This window comes from Ictidomys tridecemlineatus, chromosome 3 (assembly GCF_052094955.1).
Source record: "Ictidomys tridecemlineatus isolate mIctTri1 chromosome 3, mIctTri1.hap1, whole genome shotgun sequence".
Classification (NCBI taxonomy): domain Eukaryota; kingdom Metazoa; phylum Chordata; class Mammalia; order Rodentia; family Sciuridae; genus Ictidomys; species Ictidomys tridecemlineatus.
This window is the reverse complement of record NC_135479.1, coordinates 63,107,957-63,130,561: the sequence shown is the minus strand read 5'-3', so window position 1 is coordinate 63,130,561 and position 22,605 is coordinate 63,107,957. Positions and strand designations below refer to the sequence as shown.

Here is a 22,605-nt window from a genome sequence, read left to right as displayed (position 1 = left end):
CTCAGAATCCCGGGCCATCCTGTAGGTGTGGATCTTTCAGGGTGGTTTTCTCCAGAGACCCAGAGAGGGCAAGGGTCTTGCCCGAGGTCACACAGCAAGTCCACCGCACGAGCTGACCTGCCTCATACCCCAGAGCTCTCCCAGGAGCCCCATGTGTGCGTGGAAGGGGGGCGCTGGGGGCCGGGGAGGGAGGAAGCAGGGTTGGGTTTGTTTCCCAGCCTCCCCTCCCCCTCCCCTGCTCCTTTCTCTCCCTCGCACGGTTTGTTTGGAGAATGACTCACAGGAATGCAGCAAAATCCTGATGGATGGGAAGGCAGGGCCCGCAGTACCCGGAAAACCTCTCCAGGATGGGGAGGCGGGGCCGGGCGGCGGGGCCTGAGAGGCCGCTGATCAGGGGGGCACCCATGGTGGGTGGGGAGACTGAGGCCTGGGGAGAACGTGGGACGCGTCCCAGCGTGGAGCCCTCGGTCCTGGTCCTGGGCGCGCACAGCTGCCGTGGCCGGGCTGGACCCGTCTCCCATTGCAAGCCCCCCGCCCCCCGCCCGCCACTGGGTTTTACATGACCCCTGGTGCATGAGAGGTGACTGACAAGGGCATGGGGGCACCGGCTGTGACCCAGATCAGACCCTCAGCCCTCCTGCTGCCCCCACAGGGTGCTCCTGGGTCACCATGTGCCTGCAGGCCCACCAGGTGCCAGACTGCGCTCTGCCAGGGCCTGGGGGCGAGCGTGCCCCCAGCTCAGGGTCCAGGTGGAAGCAGGGCACACCAGGCACAAGCACGAAGCCGGGGCACCTCGAAGGCCCTCAGGGGAAAGGGGGGCCCTTGGAAGACACAAGATGGAGTGGGCACTTAGGGGTGGAGAGAGCTCCGTGCGCTCAGGAAGGTCCCCCAGCGGAACCAAGACACGGAGGACCCTCCTTGGGGGCCGGGGCCCTTCAGGGTGCTGAGACGGCTCTGGCCTATCAGGCGGCAGCAACTGGGGAGACCTCGGGTGTCTCTCAGGGGACAGGAGGCCTTCAACCCCAGGGCGGATGATGGGCGGGAGCCCTGGGTCCAGCCTCTCGGTGCTGCTGATGGTGGTGGTCCCAAGGGTGGGTGGCCGGCCCCTCAGGACCAGAGCCAAGTTTTCTGGAGCAGCCGGAATCTGGATTTTTTTCTGTGACCTCCCTGATGTCAGGATGCTGGCTCACTTCTCCCCGGGGCCCCGGTGTGGTTCAGACACCACAGGCCCACCTTCTGGGCGTGACGTCTGCCATGCGGGGCGCCTGGGTTTATCCGTTTGCTTCTTTACATTCCTGGTTTTATTGGAAACAGCCCAACTAGTCACAGCTGCGACCCCAGGCGAGGTGCTGGGGATCTATCAGCGAACAAGACAACCTGCCACAGAGCTGCCATTTTAGAGGGAGAGAAGGCAGTGAACAGACAGAGATATCAGGTAGCGAGTGTTAGGGAGAAAAAGACAGCCGGCCTACCTGCATAGAGAGTGGCTGGGGTGCTGGGCCGATATCTAGGAGAGATGTGGTTCCAGGCAGAAGCAAGGACCCGTGCAAAGGCCCTGGGGTGGGGCTATACTTGGCGTGTTAGAGCAGCGCCCAGGAGAGAGTGGGAGAAGGTGAAGTCACTGAGTTTGGACTTGTGTCATTGGTGAGTTGAGGAAGGTGAGGCATGGAAACCCTTTATCCCGACCTTCCCAGCCGCTGGCAGTGCCTAGCAAGTAGAGGTCAGATTGCACGGGGGACTGCCACTTGTGGCAGGGAGTTGGGTTTAAAGTCCTCTGGGAGATGAGAGCCATTAAGAGTTCTGGCTCAGGGAGGAACGGGATCTGACTTCCATTTGGCTCTTGTCTGGCTGCTCTCAGGACCAAAGGAGGCAAGAACTGGGACAGGGAGGCCAAGGAGGAGGCCACCAAACTGGTCTGGTCCAGCAACAGTGGGGGCCTCAGCGAGCTGTCGGGGGTCACCGGGAGAGTTACGGAAACTATTAAAAATCTCTCCACGGTACGCAAGAGTCCAGCCTATTTATCGTCACGATCTTGGTGGCAATATGGAACAGGTGACTTTGTCATTCTAGGTGAAAATAGGATTCGAAAATTGCACATTAAAACGACACCAGTGCCAGGTGCAGAAGGGCCTCTGACCCTGTTCACATGAAATGACCAGAACATGCAAATCCTGAAGTTGCTGAGTAGGTGCCAGGGACCCGGAGCAGGAAGAAAAAGGTGGCTGCTGATGGGGCGGGGCTTCTCTTAGGGAGGGAGTCAAAAGTTCTCATATCAGATGATGGTATTGGCTGTACGGCTCCGTGGATGTGCCAAAAAACCACGGGATTGTCTGCTTCAGGGGGTGTTTGTTTACGCAGCGCTGGGGACTCATACGTGCTAAACCACTGAGCCCCACCCCCAGCTCTTTTCATTTTTTTTTTTTTTTTTTACTTTGAGACGGTGACTTGCTAAGCTGCCCAGGCTGCCCTCGAACTTGTGATTCGCCTGCCTCAGCCTCCCAAGTTCCTGGGATTGCAGGCGTGCACCACCGTGCCCAGCTAAGAGGGATACTTTTATATGATGTGAATCATATCTCAATAAAAATTATTTTGAAGCACATTAGGATTTCTAGCCAAAATTGAGGCATGCACAAAAAGATGGCAAGGAAATATTGAGAGTCTTTCAGGGGAGGATGATTCTGGACCGCCGTCTTCTTTCTATTTTTGTGTCTTTTTTACACCTTTCTCGAAACTAAAGGTAGGTGTTTGCCTCAAAACATGAAATTCTTGTGACCTGGGGAGGGGACTTGGCCTCTCTCCAGTCCCCCACTTTTCACGTGGGGATTTGGAGCAGGAGTGCAGCCGCCCTGGCCCCCAGCGCTGACCTTCTGGAATTCCATTCCTGCTCACGTGGCCTTGGGTCAAGTCACAGGACCAGAGATGCCAGCAGTCTTCTCCTGGGCAGTGTCCCGGCCGCCCACCGGCACGGCCCGCCCCCTTCTCCTTGCATGCCTGCAGTCCCGGGCCGCTCACCACCGCCCATCACAGATCACCCCTTCCATTTCTGGGCAACTCGGCCTGTTAGCAAGCTCTTCCTTATATGGAGGTGAAATCTTGTCTTCCGGTTGCTTCTACCCTTCTTCAGCTCCCTCTCTGAACCCCAGTTTCTGGGTCTGCAGCTAGGAGCCCCTCACATGGCCTCCGGGAGGTCATGAAGAGATGGAGCACTCGTAGCCCAGGGCACATGGTGGTGGTCACTTGGCGTGAGGGTCAAAGTGGGGGTGGCCTTCGGCTTGACCCGACAACAGAAGCGAGTAGGATTTCTCAGTTCCATGTTCAGATCATCACTGTGAAATTGGAAGGTGATCCTTCAATCCCAGAGATTGAAGCCTTACCTCTGCACGGACCAGGGAGAAGTGACAATCATCAGGACTGACGTTTCTCAAGGGCTCACAACAACATGACTTCTGAGTACCTCCTCAACATGAATCAGGCCCTGCTTTTTTCCCCCATTTTAAAGGTGGGGAAAACTGGGGTTCCAAAACACGATGTGAAGTATCTGGGCGTGAGTCTTTTGGCACGTGTCTTGGGAGCTGTGTGAGTCAGTTTTTTGTTACTATAATGAAACACTGGGGGCAGACTACTTTATAAAGAGAAGAGGTTTATTTTGGCTCACGGTTCTGGAGGTTCAAGGTTCAAATAGCAGGGCATAGGCTCTAGCAGAGCCCCTAGGGACCGCATCATATCGTGGTGAGAATATGTATCTGTGTCTCTGTGGTCCCTCTCCATCACCTCATAAAGCTATGGGGGGGGGCTCTACTCCAATGACCTAATCTAGTCACTTCCCGAGACCCCACCTCTAAATGCCATAGTGGGATTAAGTTTCTGCCCTCTTTGTTTTGTTACTGAGGCTGTGGGGTTGGAAGCCAGGGGTGCTATACCACTGAACTACCTCCCTATCCCTTTTCATTTTCTATTTTGAGACAGGGTCTCCCCCAGTGGCCCAGGCTGGCCTTGAACTTGCAATCTTCCTGTCTCAGCCTCCCAAGTCACTGGGATGACAGGCGGGTGCCATGGCACCCAGCAATCTCCACCCTCTTAATACGATTAGTATAAAGACTCTGGGATTAGAGTCCTAGATGAATTCGTGGTTCCAGACCATAGCAGGAGCCTTGTGGATCGTCTAAAAAACACTCCACCATCCGCCTTTCCACCTCAGGGGTGGACAGAAACAGGACCAGAAGCGAATGCTCGTGGTTGGTTGGGCCTGGCCCTGGGCTCTGTGAGTTGACGGGGTGAAAGACCTGCTTTCAGGTGTGCTGGGAGGGTAGGATTCCCCAGCTCTTGGCGACGTTGGGGGGCGACAGCAACCTCGCCCTCCACCTTTGGGGCTTCAGTGTGGAAAACTGCTTTCCATCTCTCTCCTAACACCAGCTGCGAGGAGAGCCCTGGGCCCAAAGCAATATCCCTCTTCTCAGCTCCAGAAACAGGGGCCCAGAGGGGGTGCAGAGGTGCCCAGGTAACAGCCATGATGGGACGGTGCCGGGACTGGCCCAGGGGACAATCAGGAGCCGCACCTTTCCTGTTAGGGGGTAAGGAGGATGGGAGCGGTCACTTTTCCACTCAGGACACTCTCTAGGTATCCAGAGCTGTGCTGGGGATGGAACGCAGGGCCCTTGTGCATGCTGGGCAAGTGCTCGGGCACCAAGCTACACCCCTTAACCCGATCTATCTATCTATCTATCTATCTATCTATCTATCTATCTATCTATCTATCTATCTATTTATCTTTGGTGTTTGGCATCAAGTCCCAGGCCTCACCCAGGCGAATCAAGGTTCCGTTTCGATCAGCAATTTCTTTTTTTTTTGTAGTGGTGCTGAGGATCGAACCCAGGGCCTCATGCATGCTAGGCGAGCGTCCTACCACTGAGCCACAGCCCCAGGCCTTCGATCAGCAGTTTCTCTTCCATCTTTCCAGAGCCCATCTCTGCAAATTCAGGCTTTGACATTCACAGGGTCCCTAGGCTCACCCTGTCCCCAGGCTCCTGCTGGGACGTCCTTGCCTTCCTAACCCCCCCGCCCACCGCCCCGTCCAGAGTTGAGTGGATGAAGCCCTGTCCCAGGCAGGTGGAGGCTCCGAGGGGCTGAGCCGCCCCTGAACCTCCAGGTACTCAGGTCCATGTCCTCCGGTTGCCTGACTGTTCTGAACACTCCAGGTCAGCCCAGTCTCGTCTCATTTTGCAGATGGCAGACTGAGGCAGGGGCCTGGGTCTCCCTCAGCAAGGAGGGAGCTGAGCAAGTCATTGCCAGAGACTTAAAGGCATGTCATCACCCGCCAGGGCGAGAAGGAGCTGTAGCTGCCACTCAGATAAAGCTAGGGGTCCTCACCTTGGGACCAGGAGGACCCCGTGGTCAGCATCCCCTGGGAGCATTATGTCCAGGCTGGGCAAAGTCCCATGGAGAACTGAGAAAGGGGCCAGAGGGTCCCTGGAGGAGCGGTTGAGCCATGCAAGATCCCCACAGCCTAAGGACTCCCATCGTTGGGGTCAGGGAACAAAAGATGTGCCAAGGCAGGTGACTGACACCTAAGTGTGCATGTGTGTGTCTGCGCATGTCCCTAGGTGTGCATGTCACATGTCTCTGTGCACATCTCTGTGTGTCTGAAGGTAGAGTGTGTGTGCCCCCAGGAGGATGCATACTTATACACGGGCTGGCAGCCCCAGGGTGCAGGTGACGTGGGCCCCCAGGTCTCGGTAGCCCTCCAGCAGTGAGCACGCCCCGCCGGCTCTCTGGTTCTCTCTGAAGCAGTCAGAGGAAGCCGAAGGGGCTCACGGAGGGCTGGGGCTGCCCCCAGGCCCCACAGAGACACAACCAGGACTCAGTCCTGGGTGCTTTCCTGGGCTCCTTTCAGGAGGAGAGGAAGTGGGGGTGTGCAGTCATTTCCATTCTTGGGCACGTGGGGCTGAAGGACGGTCCAGGTGAGGAGGAGCAGGTGTCCTGGGAGCCCTGTCCAGTGGCAGGGGTGGGGCCTTTGCACGTGAATGCATGTCTGGTTGGATGCGGGAGTGCGTGTCTGATTTAAAAAAAAATATATATTTATTTTTTAATTATAGTTGGACCCCATACCTTTATTTTATTTATTTATTTTAATGTGGTGCTGAGGATCGAACCCAGGTCCTCGCACATGCTAGGCGAGCGCTCTACCGCTGGGCCACCACCCGAGCCCCGCGTGTCTGATTTTGTGCTTACTATTTGTGTGTGTGTGTGTGGTGCGTGTGTGTGTATGTGTGAGTGTTGTGCTGTTGTGTGTGTGCACTGAGGTCTGAGCCAGGTGTCTTGTCCTGGGGTATCTGTGTGTGTGTCTGGCTGCACACCCTGGCCGAGGGGCCACTCTGGCCCCTGGCCAGCTGCCCCCACCTGGTGCTGCTGGACTTCTTTTTAGGAAAACGTCAGAAGCTGCAGGCTCTGTGGTCACCCCAGCCCTGTGGCCTCAGCACAAGGCAGGTGCAGGGTTAATAGTGCGTCGCTGGGGTGGGAGGGCGCCGAGCTGGGCCTCTCCTGGCCGTCCCGAAACAGTCCCTGGTGGCCTGGTGGAATGTGTCCTCCAGATCGTCACCACTGTGGGCCTGCACCAGCATCTGGGATCAGGCTGTGGCTGGGTCAGCAGCCAGGTGTCTGTTTGTGACGAGGCACTGTGGCCGGGGGTCAGAAGTCCACATATGGCAGAGAGTAGGGGTCAGCCTGGGGCTGGGACTGGGGTCAGGGATTGGAATGTAGCCCCTGCTGCTGTGGCTGAGGTGGGGGGGGTCAGTCTGTGGCTGGGATTGGAGTTCAGTCTGTGTTGGCGCCAAGAGTCCTTTAGGCCTCAGCCACCTGGCCCAGGGGTGGATCTGGGCCCTGGGCACCGGGGCAGGGGGCAAAGCAGGCGTGTGGCTTCGCTGTTCCGTGGCTGTGACAGAGACCCTGTAAGACTCCTCTTCCTGTGAGACTGAGAGCTGGGCCCACCCCAGTGACTCTGCCACGCCTCTCCCCTCCTCTGCCCACCTCCCTCCTTCATCTGCTCCCAGGCCCTCCTCCTCCCTCCCCACCTCCCATCCATCTGGCCTTCTCTGTCCCCTCACCCGCTGGCCAGTCTCCTGCTATGGCCCTGGGACCCTGCCACTTCTAATTCACTCAGACGCTGAGGCTGAGAAGGGGAAGTGAATGCTGTGCCAGGGGAGGACCCCCTCAAGACCCCAAGAGGAAGGACTGACCGCCTTGGTCACCCTGGAGAAGGACGCCATAGAGGCGGTGGAGATGAGGCCACAGACCTGCAGGGAGACCCCATGACCCGTGAGCAGGGTCCCGCCCCGGTGGCTGGAGGGGGGGGCCTCCACTCACACTCGGTCCTGCGTGAGCCTGGAGTTTCATGGGCCTCCTCCGATGGCCTCCCACTGGCTCGTAAGGAAGGATGGACGGACAGGTGGCAGGACAGGTGGCAGAGAAACCGCAGACAGAGGAGATCCAAGACCACTCGGATCAAAGGCAACAGAAAGAGCACTGGTCCTGGCCCGGCCACCAGCATTGTCGGGTGGACCCCAGTCCGGGGAAGAGATGGAGATGTGCCCCAGCGAGAGAGGTGGACAGCAGGGTGGCCTTTCTACCGTGAACCTCCTCCCCGGGCACTCTGGCTTATCCTCCCACCTCTACTGCCAGCCCCTGGGGTTTGGGGAGGAAGGGGGACTCGGGGGGAGGGGGACATGCAGGCTATTTGAAAATGTGCCCAAAACTTAAAGAGAACTTGGATATTTATACTCCTGATGGCTCCCCACCACCGCCCCGCCTTCCACTAGCTGAACTATGAAGTTCTTTGCCTTCAAAGAAAAACATGTTTTCTGGCGTCTGCTCAGTTTCACATGGTAGCCCAGCTCCCCGAGGGAGCGTGGGGCGTCAGAGTGTTCTGATGGGGACAGAAAGGCACGGGGCTGTGATTGTCAAATGCACCCCCCCCCCAGACCCGTGGAGGCCGTCTCCCGGTGGCCCAAGCAACAGCACCTGGCACGCAGTGGATACGCCAAGGGAGAAATTTGCGCAATCGGTGATCTTGGTTGGTCTGGGAGACAAAACTGGATCCGTGGGAGAGGGAGGTCTGGCAGCCACCAGCCCAAGTCAATATGCTCATGAAATGGGTGGGCGGAGGTTTGCACGGTAGGAAGGTGACTGGGGAGGGTCACCCGCGGTGTACCCAGTCAGGGCGCAGTTCACGGTGCATTCTCTAAAAATGGGGCCTCTTGGGCGGTTGAAAGTTAACCGATTAGCATGAAGGCTTTTAAATAATCCCCCCCCCTCACACACACACACACACAGTGAGGGCCACTCACCGGCCTCCTGGCTTCTGGCTTCTGCTCTGGCTCAAGGGTCCATTCTCTTCATGGTCGCCAGGGGGCGCTATGAGGACCTAAGGGAAATCATGTCCCTTCTCTGCTCAAAACACTACAAAGACCCCACATCTCATGTACTGTAAAAGATTTAGTCTTTATAGTGGGGTACAGGGCCCGATGGGTGTGGTGGCCTTTTGCCCCCTTTCTGTCCCCAGTTTCTTCTGACTCGCCACATTGCTCACTCCAGCTCTGCCTCAGGGCCTTTGCCCTTACGGTGGCTTCCACATACACAGCTCCCTCCTCCCCCAGGTATTTACACTCTTCCTACCTTAATCTTTCAAGTTGGTTGTCAGATATGAGTTCCCTGACCACCCAGTGTCAACATGGCCCTGCCAGGCTCCCAGCCTTCTTCCCTAGCTTTATTTATTTGTTTTTCCACAACATGCCTCACCTACATGTAACATTCTATAGTCACGCACCGCATAATGTTTTAGCCAGTGACGGACCACATGTGCCACAGGGGTTCCATAAGACCACATTTCCTAGTGTCATTGGTAGCTGTCTCACTTTGTGTAAGGACACTCAGTGATGTTCACACCATGACAAAAGGGCCTAAGGATGCATTGCTCGACTGAACCACAGGACTAGACATCATTTCCTTATCCAGTCTGTTTCTGGTCTGTCCCAAGACTAAAATGGAAGCATTGCCCCCTTCCTTGATCTGAATCCTCAACATAAAAACAGTGCCTAGCATGTAGTAGATGCTCAGTAAATATTTGCCAACCCAATGGATGAATCATTCCGCCACACTCCAAGTGGGTGAGCTTGGGAAAGTCAATCATCTGCACCTGTCTGTCACCCAGTCTCTGAAATGCAGCAGGTGACTGGTGGGGAGGAATAAGATACATAGAAATTTGAAATTGCCACCCCTATTCAATAAATTGGTTACAAGCCCGATAAAACCTCCCCCCCCAAAAAAAAAAGATGATAAAGGAAAAACCTGACCCACTTTATGACCCCTCACCCATTCCTCCAGGCCTGTAGACTTGCAGTCTGAGGGTACCAGCCCAGGTCTGATTTTGAATTTGAGTTTGCATCTGGTATGGGATGGAGTCCATAGTCCTCTTCTCCACTCCTTGCCCACCTGGTGACCCCCTGGCTAACCCTGTCCCTGGTGGCCTGTCAGTGAACCTTATCCTCAGTTTGCATTCCTTCTGGTGCCCCCAGCCGCCTCTACATTTTCCGTCTCGGTGGATAATGCACTTTGCATGAAAGCAGCTATTCAGAGCAAAAGGGCAAACAAAAGGAGACCTGCCCAGACCAGGACCCTTCAGAGCGCAGGCCCGCCTCACCAGGAAGTGCCAGGCCTTTTGAGACCTATGAGCAGCCCCCAGATGCCCCACAGATCTCTCCTGAGCCAAGCAGCAGGGATCCCCTCTCCCCTGGGGCAGGGTCCACATGGTAGAAGTTGGAGTTAGATCCTGGGAGAGCAGAAAACCCACCCGCCTGCCCGCCATGCTGTCTCCTCTGCTGGTCCTTTCCTCCTGATGGATGTCATTTGTGCTGTGTGCTGATGCTGCACCGTGACCCCGTGGAATCCCACTAATAGGGTCTGATGGGACAGGAAGAAGTGTGGGGGCCATGCAGACCTGAGTGTGAATTTTGACGTCGCCACTCCGTCTGTTCATTTAATCCATACATATTGAGCTACCCAGGTGCCATGTTGGGCAGAGGTGATCAAGGCCTCTGTTGAATCTTGCAGTCAGGTGGGATCAGACTGTCTTTATTTGGGTCCTTGGCATGAGCCTGGGTTTCACCTCTCAGGGATGGACCGATCCCAGCTTTTTCGTGCTGTCCTGTGACCCCTCTGCAGTGACACTTATGGAAGGGCCTTGGCCAGGTAGGGGAATCCATCCGTCCACCCTTGACAGCCCTCTGGGATCTGGGCTCCTCTGCCACAGGACTACCTTAAGAAGCTCTAGGGAGCAAAAGAGAGACCTGCAGAACAGTGAGATGCAGGGCGCTGCTCTCCTCTGTGACAAGGCACCCCACCACCATTGTATCCCTGTAGACCCCTGGGACAGATCCCCAGAATCCATGAAAGGTACTTGGAGGGACTCAGGTGAGTCATGAGACCTGTCCCAGCTGTGAGGTTCTCCATGTGCCCACTCCAGTTTTCTCTAAGGGGGCTGTCAATTTAAAGAGGAGGAGCCCATTCCCAGTCAGGACAGGGGCTTGCTTCAGCAAGACACAGAAATGGGAACCCGCACCATTCCCACCCACCGTGGAGACACCAAGAAGCAAACAAAAAAATACCCTTGAAATAAATACATGAATAGGTAAATTCTGCAGTGCCTTAGAAAGTTGGTCCAGGCAAAGGGGGACCAACATGTGCACAGGTTCTGAGGTGAGAAGGTACCTGTTGGATTCAAGGAATAGCGAGGGGTTCCACAATGAGTGAGGGTGAAAGGGTGGGCCACGAGATCAGGGAGGTCTTGGGGGCCTGATGGGATGAGGGGGTCCCATAAGCTACCAGGAGGACTTTCTCCCTCTGATCCCTCAAACAGGAGGGAGGTAAGTTTGTCCATGCCCTCCAGGACAGACAGCTAATCCAGGATGTGCCAGGGGTTAAGGGGTCCATCTTTGACGGGGTTGGTGGTCCCCAGCAGGGATTTGGGTTTTCTGCCACCAGGCTCAATGGTGCCCACAGTGGGCCTTCTCTTGGCTCCCCCAGCAGCCTCAGGACCCGGTCGCCCTTGTTCCCAGTCCCAATAATTAAAGGTGGACACTAAGAAGCCCTGTTTTAAAGATGGGGAGTCTCGAGTCCAGAGAGGAGCTGGGGCTGCCCTGGGTCTTGGGGATTCACTTCTGATAGAAAGGCTTGCTCGTTAGGCGGCTGCTTGGGGGGCAGCACTAAGGTCTGGGGAGGGTGTAAGATGCATCATGTCAGTGGTGCCCCACATCTGGCTGCAAGATGCTGATTCCCAGGCAGAGGCTCTGGGCATTCTGAGGACTCTATCTGGGATACAGCCCAGGAATCTGTTCCTATTTGACAGGTTTCTGAGTAACTTTCAGTTCACTGGGGTTCTGATGATGCCTCTGTGTCATCAGGCCCTTACAGTCCTCAACCGGTGACCTGGAGGCACCAATATGTATCCACACCCACCTGGAGGCCAGCGGGGACTGAGCCTCAGGCTTCAGGGAGGGCCAGGAGGAAGGTACCCACACCCACCTGGAGGCCAGCGGGGACTGAGCCTCAGGCTTCAGGGAGGGCCAGGAGGAAGGTACCCACACCCACCTGGCACACAATTTTGGGTGCAAGCCCTAAGTGTGAAGTGATAGAGGCCCTGGGGTGTGCTCCTCTCCTGCCAAGCAGGAAGAAGTGGAAGTAGGGACCTAAGAGAATGTGACTGTCTGACCAAGGGGACAAAGTGGGGGGGGGAGCCCTGTCAGTGTGATCCTTGGCGTGGATAATCAGATGGATGGAAAGAAGAGTGGTTGGACGGATGGATGGATGAATGAGTGGATGGATGGATGGATGGATGAATGAATGGAGGGATGGATGAATGAATGGTTGTTTGGGCCACGAGCAGCCTAAAAAGGGGCGGGCTAGAGAAACACTCAATCACAGCCCTGGGGCTAGGTGACCGCCAGCTCGCTCAGAATCTGGCTTTCCGCGGCCCGCCCCGGGCGCGTAATTATGTGCCCCTGGGGCGCTGGAGTGACTCCCCATACTCGGGCGAACTGGGGTCGCGCCACCGCCGCCCCACACCACGCTCTGGCCTTTAGCGCTCGGGCAGGCCTCCCCTCGGCCGCAGTCCAGCCCCAAGGCCCCCAGTCTTCTTTGTCTCGACCTAGTCCTTGGCTCTTTCCCGGTTGCGACCCGCCTCTCTGGGTGGCCTTACTCGTGTGCTTCTGGGCTCTCCGGGAGTCGTTCCCTGCTGTCCCCTTGGCCGTAGGCGTCTTCCCCAGCCAGGCAGGGGCTCCCAAATCCTGTGCCTCTAGGACCTTGGAACCGGGAAGTGGCAGGATCTCCGCCGAGCTGCATCTCTGGTGCGGCGAGGGGAGCCGCGGAAAGAAGGCCCCCCCTTTCCCTCCGCCTTCCCCTTCCTCCGTTACTACACGTCGCGCTGCGCCTTGACCCCATCGCTGCTTGTTCGCGCCTTAAGCGGTTCTTCTGCGGCGGTGCGATCCCCGACGCCACGAGGGCTAGCCCCCGCCCTCCAGGCCTCAAACCCGCACAGAGAACACAGCCCCACGGCCGCCGGCGGCTACAGACCATTGCCTCTGGCCAGCCCACAGACCGCACAGGCGCACTGCCCCTCCATGCGCAGCCCACAGCCCCACACAACCGTCAGCCCACTCGCAAACAAGCCCGCACGGGCACAAAGCTCCCCCGGCCCCACGCAGGCACAATCTCATACATACACGCACAACCCCACACAGGCGCAGTCCCACCCACGCAGCCACACTACCCCCTACAAACAATTGCACACAAACACACCACTCCACGCAGGCACCGCATCACTCAGTCCCGCCGAGACCCAGAAGCACATTCACAAGCTAGTATCCAGCTGCCCCCCCCCCGCCCTCCGGAAGCCCCGTGACATTCACACGCAGGGTAAACCAGAAATCTACAGCCACACTGATCCACACAAGGACCTCAACGCACAACCAAAAGCTTACCCGCGGGCTCCTAAGTCACTGAAAAATATTAAAGCGTTCTGTCCCTCCCCTTCGCTCTTTGACGCGCGCGCGCGCGCGCGCGCACGTGTACACACACACACACACACACACACACACACACTCACTCACTCACACCCCCAGTCCCTGAGCGCCTCGGAGCCTCGCAGCCGGTGACCCCGAGCCCCAGCGGTGAGAGCCACGGGAGCGTCTCCCCGGCGCCCCCTCCTCCGGCTGCCTCTACAAGCTCACCACTCCTCCCCGCCTTCTCGTTCCCCGCCCCTCCCCCTCCCCTCCCCTCCCCCGCGTCTGGGGCGCGGGCTGCGCGCAGCCAAGCCCCCTCGTCGCGCGCCCCTCCCCGCGCGCGCCCCGCGACCGCATCGCGCTCGCCGAGTGGATGCGGCCACGGGGCCGTCTCTAATTACCTCCTGTCCCCCGGCGGCCCGTGAATAATGGCTACTGAGGGCGCTCGCAGGGGCTGCTGAGAAGGAAACGCGGGGCGCGGGAGGCGCGGCGCGCGCGGGAGCGCGAGGGAGAGGAGCGAGCCCCCGGCCGCTGCGAGCGGCGGGCGGAGAGAAAGGAATCGTGCGAGCGCTCACATTTTTTTCCTCCCAAGGATCTCATCTGGCCGCCGCGTTCTGGAAGAAGAGAGGGGGAGAGCGCGCGCGAGAGGAGAACAGAGACGGCGGTGGAAAGGGAGACGGCGAGACGCGCAGCGCCGGCGCCCCGGAGACCCAGGAGGAGCCCGCAGGTATTGTTGGTGGCGGAGCTTTGTGTCCTCGGTAGGCCGTTCTGGGCGCGAGGGCTCCCTGAATCCTTGGCCCGCCGCCGTGCTCAGACCTGCCCGGAGTCCTGGGTTGCAGACTAGGGTCGCCACCCGCCGCGGCCACCCCTCCCGCCGCGCCGCGATCTTGGCTGGAGTTGCGGATTTGCCTGATTTGGGGTTTTCCACGCTGGTGAAGGGAATCGGTCTCAGGAGAAGGAATTTCTTTTTTTCCTTTAAAAAAATTTTTTTGGCCGCAGTTTGGTTGTGCTGGGGATTCCCCCCTCCCTTTTTCTCCACAATGCATTGGTGAGCGGTCTTGGCGACAGTGGCCCAGGCGGAAGGCTTGGGGCCGAGATGGCGGGGCTGGTGGCCGCGGAATGGGAGGTGAGGAATGCTGGAGAAGGAAGGAGTTCTGTTCAAGTTCGCCATCTGCGCCCCGGAGCTGGTCGGGCCAGGGAGGGCGGTCCGCGCACCCGGTCCTGCTCCGGGCAACCGGTGGGAAACTTCCCGGGAGCGCGGCCTCCCGGGGGACTCGGCGCCCCCGACGTCTCCCGGCGCTACCTCCGGCCGCCGGGGCCCCTCCTTGCCGCCCTCAAGTGTTTAAGGTCGCGCTTTCCCCACCCCCACCTTCCTCCCTCCCCCAGCGGCTTCCGGATCTGGACAGAGCAGCTTCAAACACTTCCCCCGGAGACCCCTCCCCATTGCCCGCACAGAGCTTTCCCGGACCCCCCCTGCCCTGCGTCCCCGTCTCGCGCGCGGCGGAGTGGCCCGGCTGACAATGAAATCTCGCGCCTCTGCCGTGGGGGGGGGAGAGGGGGTCGTGGCTCAGTCCCTCCTGGGGCCGCTGACCCTGGGCCCCGGGCAGGGGGAGGGGGAACACTCTGGGAAGGGTCTTGTTTAGGTTGGAGACGTTGACGTGGGATGGCGCCAGGGCTGGGGGCACGCGGGGGAGGCGAGGGGCTGGGGTGAGCTGCCGGGGGTCGTTGGATTCTCGACCCGCTAGGGCATGGCGATTGGCAGTTGCCCTGGGGCACGTCGAGGGCCCCCTCTAACCTCAGCCTCCTCCCCTCCTGTACAATGCGGGTTTAGAGAGGTGATCCCGAGGGTGATGTGCTGGTGTGACGAAGTGTTTGTCTCCTGCGATCCACAGCAGACACGGCTGCTCTGATGACCCGGAGATCCGGAGGCCTGTGCCCCTCCCTCGGGGGTGGGCAGATGAAGGGGGAGGGCAGTGGTGGGAACAACTTTTTTTTTTCCCCACTGGGGTCATGGGAAGGGAGGGTTAAGTCAGAGAATTTCTGGGGACCGCAGTCATGAAGCGGGGGCACGGATTTAAGGGGGGGGGTCTGCCGGATCAGAGCCTTCTTGGCACTCCAATCTCCTAGATCCTTTTGCTTCTTTAGGGGTGAACGAGTGAGGGAGGTGTAGAGGTGTGGGGTAGCTGGACATGGGGGAGGGGTTCATGAAAATCAACCTTAATTGGATTCCCAGGCAGGCTGCCCAGGGGGTCTGGGTGACTCCTCCCCTTTCTTTTTCCGGGGGGTGGGGAGCCAAATCCAGAGACCTCAAGCTCTCAGTCCAGGCTGGTGAGAACCATTTTCTTCCTACCTAAAAAGAAGATTCCTGGGGGAGTTGGGAGGCATCCTGGAGGGCAGGGGGCTGGACTGTGTTCAGCCTGTTCTCTCCTTCAGTCCAGGAATAGAAGGAGTTAACCCTCCCCCAGAAATCTGTCAGCCCCCCACACAGCAGGGACACATTGTTGGACCCTCTGACATGCTAACAGTGTGACACAGGCTGACAGGAGTGAGCAGATTCCAGACCCTGTGTTCCCCCTTCACAGCAGCCAAACAGGACCTGGCCCGGTGGTTCCTTGTTGGGGGACTTTGAGGGAGAGCCTCTCACAGCCAGGCTTTGGACTTGTGGTCCAGAGGGAAAAGGGGGTCACCCGCCAGGTCCCCTGGGAGCTGAAAGGGTGACGGGGAATGTGAGGTGGAGGAAGAGAGAAGCCCCTTCAACCTTTTGGCTAGGTTCTGAGGGCTTCTGGACCAGTGGGCTCCTTTGCTAATAACTGCTCAGCTCCCTACCCCTGCCCTCACCACCATCGGAAGGCCTGGCCCTGAAGGGTAACTTTCTGACCCCTTGGTTGGACTGAGACCCTAGCAGTGGAGGGGTAGCTGGGGGAGGGTGGCCGGACGCAGGATTGATAGCTGCCCATTCCTTGGCCCTGGGGCACAAGCCCTTTTAGCCTGGGTTTATGGTTGCCACCTTCCCTTCTCCTGGAGGGTAATCTCCATTTCCTGGAGGTGAAAGCAGTTCGCTGAGAGCCCCCCCAGGGCCATGCACGCTGCGGACACTCACAGTGTCCTGTGTTTGGCAGGAGTGAATGGATGGGTACCGAATGAATGAATCGATGAATGAAAAGGCAAAGTTTTCTCAATCGGAGGCATCTAGTCATTGTTTAGAGAAAAGAAGTGTTTTTTGGATTTGTGTGTTTTAAAATGGGGTTCCCAGAGAACCTGAAAAATGGAGAGAAACAAACAAAAAGGGTTATTGACAGCCCTAGCGGGCTCCAGCGACGCTAACGTTTTGATGTGAGTCTTCCCAGGCCAGTTGGACGTGGTGGTTGGTCGGTTTTTTAAGGGCTGTGTCGTCATTCCCTATATTCACATGTATATCCTGCCTTTTTTTTTTTTTTTTTTTTTTTTGCTGGTGACAGCACCAGCCTTTTCCTGTTTTGTAACCAACTCTTCATAAACACCACGGCTAATGTCTTCAGGCTTTTCCAGTCGAGTGGATGTACCATAATTTACTTAATATTCCCCTTTTGTTCAACATTCTGGATGCTCCTGACGAATGAGGTCGTGGATGTGTTTTGTGAGGGAGCCTTTCCTTATACTGAAGACGATTTCCTCAAAATGCTGTGCTTCTGGTGCCCACAGCTCTGACAGGCCTGCAGTGCCAGGAAGGAGAGCGCCTCTCTTTTTTCCCAGGATAAGTGGGACACCGTTCTTCCTTCCCCACAATCTAGAAACTTCCACCCGAGCCCAAAAAGGAGCATTGGCGATGAAATCACCTATCCGACTTCCCTCCTTTGACCGAGGAGGAAACCAGAACTCAGAGAGGGGAAGTGAGTCCCCAAGGTCACACAGCAGTCACTGGGCTGTGCAGCAGTAGCCAAGAGCCAGAGACTAATCTGCCTTTTTTTTTTTTGCCTCTGCAAATGGTCCCTGGTGGTCCTCTAGTCGGACCATGCCCATTTCACAGAGAGGGGAACTGAGACCTCAAGGGAGGAAAAGCACCAGCTGATTCTTAGCGGTGCCAAGGCATTCTGTGTCATATGCACTTCTGTGTCCTTAGACCTGGGGCCACCCATGGGCTTCCTGTCTCTTTTCACGGCTCCCTTTGCCATTCCATTTTCCATTTCTCCCCCCGCCCCTTTCTTAGTGGAGCTGGGGGTCAAGCCTGATCAGTGTGCATGTTAGGCCAGGGCTCTACCTGACCTCCATCCCCAGCCCTTGCCATCCCCGTTTCCAGAGGGAAGAGCTGAGGACCCAGAGTAGGTGCAGTGAGAGGGGGTGGGCTGCAGTTTCCAAGGGACCCTGGTGGTGCCTCTTGTGCCTCAGTTTACTTGTTCAGGAGCCAGGGGCAGGTGTTGGCACAGACCCTGTGTGTGTGGTGTAGGGGAGTGGGGAAGGACCCGGAGCATCTTGGACTCTTCTTCAAGCCTGTGATTGAACCCTGAGTCCCCCCTGGGGAAGAAGGCAGGAAGGAGAGGAGGACTTGGAGAAAGGTAGACAGAAAGAGATTCAAATGCTGGAAGGAAGAAAGTGGGGGAAGGAGAAAGCAGGAAAAGAGAAGAGTTATATCAAAGTAAAGAAGAGAGAAACATGCCCTCCCCCCCCCCCTGCTGGGTGACATTACTTCCAGCAGGGGTGGGGGGCGCGTCAGAGCTGGCCAGGACTGGATACTGTGGATTGGGCTCTGCAGCTGTTTGGGAGACAGATGAGCAGCATCTGGGGGTCAGAAGGAACCAGACTTAAGTGGGTGTCATACATAAGACCAGGGGTGGTGGCTTCTCTGTTCTCCGAGTCCCCTGTGGGACAGGAGGCAGGGCACTCCAATTCAGGAGCTTAGGGATATTTGTGAGGTGCAAGGGTAATTGTGGCTCTGAGTCCCCATCTGAGGACAGAGTCTTTTTGCTCCTTTCCCTGATGGCTTGCCAACCGTCAAGGTTAGGAGAAACCCTGCTATGAGTGTGTCAGTATTTGGACATTTCTGTGATGTGTCTCTCTGCAATGAGCAGGTGCTCATCGGTATGTGTGTGTGTGTGTGTGTGTGTGTGGTGTGTCTGGGTGTCTCTGTCTTGGGGGGGGATGACTGTGTGTGCATATGTGCATGTCTTTGTGCTTCTGATTTTTTTTTTTTTTGTATATTTCTTAAGGGGTCTGTCTGTGTCTCCCAGCTCAGGCATGTGCTGTGCATACATGCCTGTGTGTTTGTCTAGGCGAGTCTGTTGTGTTCCCTGTTGTCCTCCGCGTGGGGGTGCATGCACATGTCTGGTGCATCTCCGATCCCGCTTGTGCATTTCAGGGGGGTGTGCCCCAAGCTTGTGTGTGTCTGTGTGTGTGTGTGTGTGTGTGTGTCTGTGTGAGCACACGCTTCCCTCCTAATGGCCCCACCAGAGATCCAGGCACCAGGCTCTTGTGCTCTTCTCAAGGTTGCGGCTGGGTGGCTTAAAGCAGGGGACAGCCTTTGGCTGGGAAGGTTGGGCTGGGGGAGGGAAAGGAAAATCTTAAAAGACCATCTTCCCTGTGGTCTCCAAGGAGATCAGCCTGTGAAATGATCCGCACGTTAATTAAAAACGATTATATCCTGATTGAGCCATTCCTGCTCACATCCCCCAGTCGGGGAGAGAATGAGACTGACACCAGAGGATGCAGGGTGGGCCCGGGGCCACCACCCGGCACAGCCAGAGTGAGCCCCCAGCTCACAGGGGGGGCAGAGGCTCGGAGGGCACGAGGCAGCAGGGTGTCCAGGGCCATCTGCCCAAATCAGATTTGAGCTCCTCTTTTGAATTTTCAGGACTCTTCTCCAGGTGGAGTCTGAGGTCTTGGAGCCTGGTGGCAGCCATCTCGGCCACATGGGTCTGCACTTCTGTGCCCAGCACTAGGCCTTGTTGTTTGAACCCTTCCCTCCTGTCTGTGTGTGTGTGTGTGCGGTTCCAGTGTCCCAGAGCATGGACACGCTTCAGGTCTTGCAGCCAGACTGGACCCAGTTGTCCGACCTTAAGGCCTAGAGCCCATTCTTAGCCCCCAACTGTCCCTAGACTCCCACCAGAAGCCCCCAGCTCAGCAAGACTCCTGAAAAGCTGGGGCTCACAAGGCCTTTTCATTTTCCAGGGCCTCTGAGATTGTTCCTTTCTGAGATCTAAGCCATACTGGGCAGCTGCAAATGTCCTTTTTTTTTTTTTTTTTTTTTTTAATGGGGAGCCGGGTGACTCGCTGGCCTGGAACGGCTCTGGCCTGACTCATGTCATCTTCTCCAGCCTCCCTCCCCACACCCCGCCCCCCATATTAGTTGATGATTCTGCAGGATCAGCCACAGGTGCCCCTGAGGCCTGCTGGGTACCCGGTACCCACACTCCTGGGCAACATAGGCCAAGTCCTGTCTGGAAAAAGTCCAGACCCGGTCACACTATGCCTTGCCACCTTGTCTTAACTCCTAGTCAACCCTATAAGGACCATGGTGGTAGATCCACGGAGTGACAGACATTCAGGTAAATGGGTGAGCTGGCTCTGTGTGCCCAGCGCCTACCCAGAAGCAAGGTCTCTGGCCGTCAGCAAGAGCTTTTTCTGCTTCTCTGAGCCTCAGCTTATCTTTTGTGCACTGAGGATCATAACTTTTTGCTGCCAGAACTGTCAGAGAGTAAGGAAGAATCGAGTCAAGTTGGTTCAGGTGCCCAGAGGGGCTCGCTCGGGCGTCCGTTTGCCGCGTTGAGGATATGTGTGTGTGGCTGCAGCCAGGGTGTTGAGTTTGCTGGCTTCTGGGGAGGGAGACGTAGCAATCCAGTGCTTTCTAGGAGACTGTCTGGGGTTCCGGTGACTCATCTCACTATGAACCCGTGTGGGGCTAGTATCTTCACCAGACCCACCCAAGGTTATGTCATCCAAGGTAGAGTGTTTGGGGGAAAAGAGGGGATGATCCTGCTGGACTGGGTCCCAGGGAGGTTTCCTGGACCTGGTCCCACATTCTCAGAGGGAGGTTGACCAAGGAGTAGGTTTGAAAGCAGGAAGTCGTGTCGTGAGGGGCAGGTAGAAGGGGAAATACCAGTGTCCACCTCTTCTCCGAGGGCAGAACTGGGAGAGAGGGTAGGCAGATTATTTCTACTCTCGTCACCAAAAGCCCTTTGGCCCTGAAGCCTGCAGAGGCCCAGTCATCCATTAGGTCCCACCTCTCAGGAGTTTTTTTGTGACCTTGGTCTCTGCCGTCCCTCTAACTCTCTCTCACCTGCCTTCCCTGGGGCCTGAAGTGCCCCCATTTGTCACTGCCATGGGTCAGAGCGTTGAAGGCCCTGCTTAAAATGCAAACATGTTACCTTGGAGGAGGGATCACAAAAAGACTAATGTTTGTATAATGCAAGGGCCACCACCGCCCCCCCACCCCCACCCTCCGCACCATGCTCTGCACAGCCGGACAGGCGATGCGGATGAGGGCCGGGAGCCTGCTTTGGACCTCCTGGGTCGTGGCAGCAGCTCAGCCAGGGTGACACACTGGAATGCAGCCAGGGTGCCTGTCACCCACTTTTTCAGGAACCAGGTGTCAGATGTTCCCATGACATGTCCTGGTTTCTATATGCTGTCACCTCATTCAGCAACACAGCTACAGGCCACATTGGGACCCCATGCCACCGTTGTGCAGCCTCTGACTTAATTGCTGTTACCCAGGGCTTCCCACCAGAGTCCTGCACTGCAGGTGGGGCAGAGGTGGCAAAGCTCTCTTGCACAGCTTAGGCCTGTGAGGCCCTGGCGGGGCTGGGGGATCAGATGAGGTGCCCTCCCCAGGATCAAGAAGGGGCCAAGGCACAGGGCGAGGCTTTGATGGCCAAAGAGATTTGAGGGACAGAGGCAGAGAGAGACACTTTGCTGATGCTGTCCTGCTGTGGACCTGCTAGCCACTGGGGCCAGATTCTGGGTTGGTTTATATCACAGGGCGTCAGGCCCGAGCGCCGCCCCCACCATGTGTGGCCAGGCCCGAGTCCCCCACCCCCATCCCAGCGTGGCCAGAAGAGGCCATAGGAGATGGTATCTGGGGAGGCAGGCCCAGAGAGCCACTGAGTATCAGGTGCAAAGCCAACCAGCCTCATGCACTTTCACACCCAGCAGTGAGGATGTGGGGGCAGAGGGGGTTGGGGCCAGGTTGAGGCTGGTCAGCCTGACCCTGCTCCTGACTCAGGGTGGCGGGTGCTGAGCCAGAACTCCTGGGCCTCTGTCTGATCCCTGCCTCGCATCCAGGCTGCATTTCATTTCCTCCATCCTTCAGCCCTTACAGATAGCCTCCATGGGTCTAACCAAGAAGCCCTGCCCAGGAAGAGTCCAGCAGGCATCCTGGAGGAAAGGACCTGGGTCCAGCAGTGTTTTGTGCAGGAGGAAGGCCTGGGGCCTGAACAGCATGTATGTGTGCTCTGTAAGCAACTCTAGAAGGTCCAGGAGAGCAGGGAGTCTAGAAATGACTCTGGCGGCCTCCATGCCATGAAGGGTCCTCCAGGCAGGGAACGTGGCTCTGCCACATGGGGCCACTGAAGAGAGGGGCCAGGAGGATGGGAGGGGCTCTGGGTGGGGCTGCGTGATCTTAGGCTACCCATGCTCTTCTCCAGGCCCCCCCTCTTTCCCCCTGAGCACTCTTGAGTCTAACAGGTGGGGTGTGGATGGAACAGGAACTTCCTCCTGGGGGCCCAGGCAGAGGAGGCAGGGCCTGGTCCTGCTTCCAACACCCCCTGCCTGAGCCCAGAGCAGCTCAGCCCAGCCCAGCCCTGTAGCACCAGGAGCCCTGGGAGGGATTGTTAAGTCTCGGAGGAGGTGGTGGTGGTCCTCTGGGACCAGTAATTAAAGCCCAGCAGATTGCAATTCCCTAAAAGAAAGCCTGGCCTAGAGGGAGGAATAGTACCCAGGGCCCGGGCTAGGGCCCAGGAGAGGCCCAGAGCTTCCTCTGCACGAGGCCTCTGGGATGCCAAGCCCCGGGACCTTAATTTCCAGTCTTCAAACCCTCCCTGCACAGAAGGGTTCCTGCCACCCCCATTTTTCAGGTGAAGAAACCGATTTTAAGAGGTCAGGAAACTCTTGTTTAAGATCCCATGAACCAAGAAGCAGTCACCGAGGACCTTGGGCCGAGCTGCTGCACAGTGTGATTGACTTAGGAGAACAGACCCCCCCACCACCGCCCCCGACCGTACATGGAACTCACCTTTGTGAGGCCCTTCCTCCCTCACCGATCCCACAGATCCTTCTCAAGCCAGGGACTCCTGCATTCCTCTCGTCCCATACTGGACTCTGTTATCATCCCCAGAGCAGGGCCCAAAGAGGCCCCTGCCGCCCAGTGGCCAGTTTGTCACCCGAGTGTATTTCATGTCCTCCCTGCAGCCCTGACCCAAAGGCCATTCCCTCCTCCCACACAGGGCCAGCCCTTCTCTCGGTAGACCACCTGTCTTCCACAGACAGTAATCGAGGCTGAAGAGATGATGTCCCCCGATGGGTGCCGTTTGGCCAGCCCAAGTCAAAAGAACATCAGATTTCACATAAAAATCTACTTTTTTGCTTTTCT

At 57.3% G+C, this 22,605-nt stretch overlaps 1 protein-coding gene and 1 long non-coding RNA gene across 5 annotated transcripts in view; one reads left to right on the top strand and one right to left on the bottom strand.

Moving 5' to 3' along the window:
• Window positions 1–22,605, top strand: part of Rai1 (retinoic acid induced 1) — a 115,494-nt gene that overhangs the window by 26,351 nt on the left and 66,538 nt on the right. For 2 of the 4 annotated variants that reach the window (XM_078043009.1, XM_078043010.1), the window contains exon 2: window positions 13,639–13,773. The exons of 1 other annotated variant lie outside the window; for it this stretch is intronic. The gene's annotated coding sequence lies outside the window, so the exon portion shown is untranslated. Of the gene's footprint in view, window positions 1–13,101; window positions 13,215–13,638; window positions 13,774–22,605 lie in introns of those variants that run through there. One more of the 4 variants, XM_078043011.1, reaches the window with a different exon arrangement.
• On the bottom strand, window positions 3,621–13,298 carry LOC120884249 (uncharacterized). Its single transcript, XR_005726586.2, has 3 exons — window positions 8,340–13,298; window positions 7,360–8,248; window positions 3,621–4,561 (listed from the first exon to the last, which is right to left on the bottom strand). It is a non-coding gene; the product is annotated as an uncharacterized LOC120884249 (long non-coding RNA).